The following is an 8,310-nucleotide window of genomic DNA, read 5'->3' on the forward strand; positions in this document are numbered from 1 at the left end:
ATAGATAATGTATTATAGAAATTAAAATTATAGAAATGTTGTATATACTGAATTTTTTATTGCTATTTAGGCACGTTCAAGTTTCTGTCCTTGTTTATACATACTAGTTGAAATAACTAAAGTAACTCTAGCATCATTTATTTGATTGATATTGGTGAGTATTTTTCATCAATATTTTATCTAATGGAGCAAAATGAATTTCAATGCTTAACTGGCATATTCCAAAAGTTGTGTCATGTATACATTTCTGTTGAAAAGTTTGGGGTCAGTAGGATTTTAAAAAATTATTTTTAATTGATTTTTTTTAATACTCACCAAGGATTCATTAAATTGATTAAAGTGACAAATGATCAAAGTAAAGACATTTATGTTTTAAGATATCTATTTTAAATAAATGCTGTTCATTTTAACATTTTATTCACCAAAGAATAAAAAAAAAAAGTCAGTTTCCACAAAAATATTAAGCAACACAATTGTTTTCAACACTGCTAAAAATAAATGTTTCTTATATATTTTACACATATTAGATACTGTGACGCTAAAAACTGGAGTAACGTCTGCTAAAAATTCAGCTTTGCCATCATAGGAATTTTTTACATTTTAACATGTTAAAAGTTATTTTATATTGTAATAATTAAATAAATGCATTGTTAAGCACAAGAGACTTCTTTCAAACACTTTAAAAAATAAAATGAATGAATCTTTCTAACCCCAAACTTTTGAACAGTATAATATAATATGTTATGGTTTTTGTATTGCTCTGGTTACATGTGATTACATGTGCGCTCTGATCTGTATATTTTGCGTGAGTTTGTTGATGTATGTTGATGACATGCATGTGCTGCAAACATCAAGCATTGGTCGTCAGGTCATCCGTGGACAGGTGGTGTAGTTCACATGTGTATGAGAGAAACAGATGAAAGTGGAGAGTTCCCGCTGGTGATGTAGTTGTGTCGAATAAAGAGCAGCCGAGTGCATTTTCCACTCCATTACTTTCACTGTACAAAAGCCTGTAGCTGCTGCCGAGAGAACAGCCCCAAACCAGCATACACACACTTACACAGACATGCAGCATTCAAAATTACACATGCAGCATCCTTATCACACATGCACATGCATGCATATATTGAGATGATGTCGAAACATGGCAAATTTAAAATAAAAGTCATTTTAAAAGCCACATCATCGCCACATCAAGGGCCACTCAAAAGTACCTTTTAAAATGCAATGGTAGCCATAATAGTCTTTTCAAAAACCCACTGAGAGCTGCCCGACATGCTTCGTATTTCACTCTCCCTCTCACCTGGTCTTTGGTCAGTAGTTTACTTAAGAGCGCTCATTGAATGGGTCAAAAAGCAGGAAAGGAAAAGAGTTCACACAAAAGTGAGAGGTCACAGCCACCAAATCCTGCAGAAGCACTTGAGAAATGTGATTAAAAGTGTGCCTTAGCTGTTGCTGTTGTATATATATAATTCTACAGTATTTTGCCTTGCATCGTTGAGAGCATTTTAAATGAAAAGGAAAATGAAAATTTGCTAAAAATGTACTCGCCTTCAGGCCATCCAAGATGTAGACGTGTTTGTTTTTTCATCGGAACAGATTTAGAGAAATGTAACATTACATCACAAGAGAAAACTGTCCAAAAGTGTTCTAAACAAATATGTAGGTTGGTTTTGGTTTGAGAGGAGAACGGGGGATGGACTTTTTCACCAGAGGAAGTGGTGTTATGGATCATGGACTATTTTGGCCAGAAGTGATGGTTTAAAGCTAAAACACCTTAATGATGGATTTGTTTTTTTACAAACATGCAGCTTTTCACTTATTTGTGGATTATTGCAATGTTTTTCTCAGCTGTTTGGACATTCTGACATTGGTGAGCAAATGCCAAATTTCTTTAAATCTGTTTCGATGAAGAAACAAACACATCTACATCTTGGATGGCTTAAGGGGGGGGAGTACATTTTCATTGTTGAGTAAACCATTCATTTAATATTCTTGTTAATGAGTTATATAAATAAATAATGACTTAAAATTACCATGTTAACAATTGGGGGAAAACTGTACTAACAATTCAAGTTCACTAAGACCACAAATGTGTATTAATAAAGTAAATAAAGTGAATTTTGATTTCATGTTGAATAAAAATGGTCAAATCACTTACTGTTAGTAACCATATATTTGGTTTCAGCAGTTTTACCGTTTTCTACATTAACAGTCTTTGCCTTTCAACGTCTGATTAATGTTATCTATGTATTTACTCAGTTTGGTGGAAAAGCTCAAATAAATTAAGTCACTGTGTGCTGGTGGAGTTGGGAAATCATTCCTAAATCCGCTTTGCATTGGTGATGTTGCTGGCAGCAGTGTAATCCTCTCTGACAGACCCAGGTGTGGTCGAGCCAAAGCTGCTGAGGCCACAAACCTACAGATATTAACATACATATATATATATGAAACTACCTGTGAGCATGTAATGTACACAAACACAAACCTCATCCTCCTGCTAACCTACACTTTCCCAGACAAACGGACACATATATTGATTTTCTAACTTAGGCTTTAACTAAAATAACATTTATGCATTTAGGAAACACTTTTATCCAAAGCAAATTAGATTGCATTTATGGGAGGATATACATTTGATCAGTATGCATTTCTTGGGAACTGAACCTATACCCTTGGTGTTGCTAGTGTCATACTTTATAGTTTGAGCTACAGAATATGTTATATTGGTAATGAGGAAAAAAAATTACTTAAATGATTTTAGCAAATGGCTGCAATATAACAAAGAGTGAAAAATTTAAGGGGGTCTGAATACTTTCCGTACCCACTGTATGTTATATTGGAGGGCATGGTGATGGGAAAAAAAAATGTATATTTCAATGCTTTTCTATTCCCCTAAAAAACGTTGCTATAGCTAACAAAACTTTTTGTGTTCCCCAAAGAAACTTTGTGATCGCTCATAAAACTTTTGCGTTCCACAAGAAACTTCACGTTTACACATAACATTTTTATGTTCCCTGAGAAACTTTGCGTTCACTCATAACACTTTTGCATTGCCCCAAAAAACTTTGCATTCACACAAGAAACTTTTCAGAAAACTTGAGAAACTAAAGTATTTAAATAGAATTCGTCCTCCCATTTTTTCCATCACTCTCTCCAGGGCTCTTTATTAATTCATAAGAGTGAATGAGTAAATTAATGCGTAGAAATAATATATACATTATTGGTATTCAAATATTGATTAAAGTTTTACTAAGTAAAAGAAGCACTATGTACAATCATCCTGCAACAATAAACATAAAAAAACGGTCAAATCACTGGCAGCTACGGCTGCCAAACAAAAACCGTAAAATTAGTCAAATATCTTTGAACTAACTGAAGTAAAGTGCAAAAACAATCATTTTACAGCAATTTTCATTAAAGGTTTTACAGAAAAAAGTTATTTTATAGAGTTTTCCTTGTTTCAATGTTCCAGTGCGTTGTGATTGGCCGAATACCTCAAGCGTGAGACGGAAATGTTACGCCCCTCGCATACTGTTGATGCCGATGCCGTGCCGTTGCACTGCGTAAACATAAAACTCTGTCTGCATTTGTGATCAGAGAAATGACAAACAACAAGTGCTACTTTACACTGCTCAAAACTCGCGTTTGAATCGTCAGTGGCAAATCCTTTAAAAGAAAACTTACTTACAGTCTCTAGTCAGAACTGCCGGCATTTTAGTCTAACGTTACTCTCCCAGGATCAGGAAACAGTCCTCCGTAAAATGTGCTGCACACATCTGAATATTTGGGTTGAACTGTTCTGGAACAGTGTTGTAAATACAACTTAACCCCTGATTTCTAGTCGTGTCCTCTTTTGGAAGACCAAACAAAGTAGTTTCGCTTTCACAACGAAAAACACAGTGGCCTAGCGTGCGCGTGAAAGCCGATCCGGCAATCGACAGGTGAAAGTTGATGTATTTCCTCAGCGACCAGCACGGATCAGCTCCAGGCATGACGAAGCGGATATCGTCCTCTTTTGGAAGACCAAACAAAGTAGTTTCGCTTTCACAACGAAGCACACAGCGTCTTCACGACATGGCTGCAGCGACAAAAATACAGTGAGAATAAAAGTTATGCCTTCTTTCTTTGCGTGAACATTTGGGCGGCGTTATGCAAATCTTCCCACATAGTGAGGTAGACATGTGGGGGCGTGTTAGAACGAGCCGTTTTAGGTAGGCATGGCTGACTCTTAACTTTTATAAAGAATATCTCTTTGGATTTGAGACTTTAGTCTTTGCAACTTTACAGATCTTCTTTATGCACCAAGAGCTTGTAACACTCCAAAGAGAAAGGAAAAATTGAAATCGCATCATATGACCCCTTTAAGATATTTTACTTTCATTTTACGGTTTTTGTTTGGCAGCCGATGATGCCAGTGATTTGACCATTTTTTACAGTATACAGTATAGTACCAAAGTTAAATTTCACTACACTACTAGGATTGCTAGAGTGCACCAGTTGCATTTGTATACGTAGTAGAACTCTAAAGTGTAGATTTCTTCATAAATGCCCTGAGAAATCAATCGCCTATGGTTATAAAGTCAGCTAGTCAAACAATTCATCGATTTGCTATTCTAGTTTAACATCCATAAACTGAAACGTTCGTCTGTTGTTCTCATTTCGAGAAGCGGCCATCAAAAACAAAGAAAAGCATCATATTTCTAAAAATGACATGCTTACTTGAAACATGTGCCAGCCCAGCGGATGTCATAGCTCAGTGACTTTGGAGCCTGTTCACAACATCATCTGTAGCGTTTGAATGTTTTATCCTCATGCGTTGAGATTTCCTTTGTTTGCCAGCCAGCAGGGGTGTTACTGGAAGCGTTGCTGAGGTGTTGCAGTTCTCTAAACCCTGTCTGGATTAGAAAGATAACATTCATAATGTCGCTGTGCCTACTCACGCTTGTCATGAGGTTTTGAGTGTTTATACTGTACGTGTTTGAGTGCATGCTGAGCAATTTTAACCAAAGATGTAAAGCAGGTGAATGCTACACAATGTATACCAACACTGAAGGATGTTCTGTTGTGATGTTGAAATAGCAGACACTAAATGGCAGCATAAAAATAAATGTATGAATGTAGGCTATACTATACATTGTGCAACGGAAATGTATAGATGTAAATTGTGTATTGTAAAAACAACTGACTGTGTATTCACTTGTGGGTGACATTTCATACTCACTGAGCTTCTGTTTAAACTTGAACTTGACTTTACTTTTGTTGTATGGGTTTCATTAAATAAATTTACCATTAGGTCATTCTCAGAGAAAGTTTCTCTAGAGAAAGCAATATTATGGATAAAGGGTTAATATTTTAGTAAAGTAAAAAATAAGTAAAAAAGGTGAATTATTATGATGGACTCTCATTCTGACGGCACCCATTCACTGCAAAGGACGCATTGATGAGTGAAAGATAAAATGCCGAATTTCTCCAAATCTGCTAATGAAGAAACAAATTCATCTACATCTTGGATGGCCTGAGGGTGAGTACATTTTCAGCAAACTGTATTTATTTTTTCTGTTCCAGTTAACTAGAGAGAAAGCAGTTTCTCTCCACAGTATAAAAAGCCTTCAGTTTGAAAGGGAACCATTGCCTCTTTTTCATAATTTCTCTGATAATGCTAACATATACTGTAAGTTAGAGGAATATACTAGTTTGGAGCAGATGATGGAGTACTTGAAATCTACTGATGAGGCTTACAAAGGACAAGAAAGGTTGGGAAATATCTACAGCTGCAGTGGGTTCATAAAGATTCGCACTTGAGGGCCTAAAAGCCTCAGGAGTGAGAGGTCTGCTGCTGAACCCGAGCCTGTTGTGAAAAAACAGCATATGTTGTGTTTTGGATGCTGGTGTGCTGGCATTCTCAACCGAATTCAGCCAGGAAACCAGCTCCATCAGAAGCATGGTCGACCAACATCACCAGCTTTTTTTCTGGTTGAACAACATGGCAGTCCACATCCTCTAGCTAAACCGGCATTGTATTTCCTGATGCAGATCTTTCAATAAAGGTTTTGTGAGGGCTTCATCAGGTTTGGGTTCATAACTGTGATCTGCTTCATCATTTTGAGTCACTTTGACCCAGAAACACAGTTTTGATTTTATGCAGTAAAAAGGAACATTTCAGCTTTTTTCATTATTATATTTATATTATTATGTTTGTTATTTCGTTACTTACCACTTGTAGTACACTTGAACCCACTAGTGTATGAAAGATGGGTTCAAGTGGTAAGTAAACACATTTTTTAATACAGAGAACGTATGTTAAAAGCACATTTTAGTTCATATTCATGGTGTCCCAAAATAGCACAGTTGAGTACACTTCGGTGTTCTTAGAAAACCTTAAGAAGTACTAAAGAATCATTTTTAGTATATTAAGTACAAAATTAGTGTGTGAAAAGAGCACTTTAATTATGGAAGTACACTTTTTTTTTTGTCTGCGGTTGCGGTTTTACAATTGACAATTGTTACTGTGGCATTAGTCTTGTGGTATATGATACATAATCCTCTCCATGCGACGTCCCTGCTCAGTAGTCTGTGGGGAAACTCAATACTGTCAGAATTAATGAATACCCAGTGCTTCCACTATAACAAACCCAGCAGAACCAATGTCAATATTTCCGAACTGGAAAACATAACACCTAATTCTATTTACAACCCTATCCCTCTAATAACCAGTTCATTGCCGGATGAATCTTCTCTGAAGTGTCTATCACTGTCCTTCAGGTGCATTACTGTGAGAAACGTTTTAATTGGTCTAAAAATACCAGGGTTGGTGTGTTTGGTGGTGCTGAGGTTTGGTTAGGTCTTTCCTGTGAAGGTCTCATGTAGATCAGCGCAGTGCTGACATGCTTGTTGTTCAGAGTAAATTGGCTGAAGCTGAGAGAAATCGACTGATTCACGATAGAATGTCAACTAAATTAAGCTCAGAGCAAGAGAGCAAGAAAAACACCTCAGGCATGCATATGTGTTTCCAGGTGAAATACAACTGGTAGAGGACATTCTGTACAACAGACGGTAACAAAATTATAGATAGTAGATATGGAACTCTCTTTAAATTTTAGATGTTCCTGTAGCTCAGTTAGTAGAGCATGGCACTAGGAACGCCCAAGGTCATTGGTTTGATTCCCAGGGAATGCATGAACTGTGTTAAATAAATACCTTGAATGCATTGCAAGTTGCTATGGATGTAAATGCATAAATGTAAATGTTAAAGACATTTGGAATATTTGTAAAATACTTTTTTTTAGCAATTTAAAAATATTTAAAAAATATTTTTTACACGACACCCCTGCTCTCGACAGACGGCACCCCGGTTGGGAAACACTGTCCTAAAGTTCCAGTGTTTTCATAGTACAATTCATAGTACTTTTTTATTTAAAGTCCCCATGAAATCAAAATTAAAGTTTTTTGGGTGTTAGTATCAATAAGTTTGTCTTAAGGTTATCTATAAGGCAGTGTGCTCCAAAACAGTGACTAAATTAGCATTTAGAAGATATAAGCATTCCAAGCTTGCAGTTCGTCACTTCCCCCAAAAACGGCTCAACTATTTTTTGACGTCACATCATACTTCAGCTTCTCATCAAACTTTCTGTCCAATCAGATGCTCTCTAGAATCCGAAGCGCCTGCCCCCTACACTATAAAATAGACTCTGAAGCTGCAGCTGAAATCGGTCACTTGTCCACAGAATTAGAATTTTTTGTACAGTGAATGGCACGTAGTGCACTATATAGGGGACAGGGAACGATTCAAACAGTGTAAATATGCTTTCCATTGAGGAAAAAGAGAAGTCTGGTTTTGCGCTGTGTCACGCTAACCACCGCACCGCACTCACACTCTTCTCCGGTCCAGAGACACGACAGCACAGAGCGGATCACATGCGCGAGTCGGCACAGACCACAAAATGTATCGGAGCTATTTAAATTCTACACAGAATGCTATATTTTATAGCAATATGGATGAGATTGTGGCTGGCATACTCTGTCACATGCGGCTTTGCGGAGCTCAACGGCTCTGAATGGCTCTAGCCCAAGCTGTGATATAAACGAATGCTATTGGCTATTTTAAAAAGGGGCAGGGCTGCTTGATATGTCCCGCCCTGTCTTACTGTTTCAGTTAAAATGACGTCAACACAGAGTAACGCTGTGTGTTTCTAAGCATTTCAGGGGACCTTTAAAAAGATTAAAAAGGAGTCTATAGCCCCTCCCCCTTCACTACGTAATTAAAGCTGCGACAGTTGAGTGCATGAAGTGTCCAACATTCCACACTTC

The sequence above is a fragment of the Sinocyclocheilus grahami genome, unplaced genomic scaffold (assembly GCF_001515645.1).
Source record: "Sinocyclocheilus grahami isolate Dianchi unplaced genomic scaffold, SAMN03320097.WGS_v1.1 scaffold230.1, whole genome shotgun sequence".
In the NCBI taxonomy this organism is placed as follows: Eukaryota; Metazoa; Chordata; class Actinopteri; order Cypriniformes; family Cyprinidae; genus Sinocyclocheilus; species Sinocyclocheilus grahami.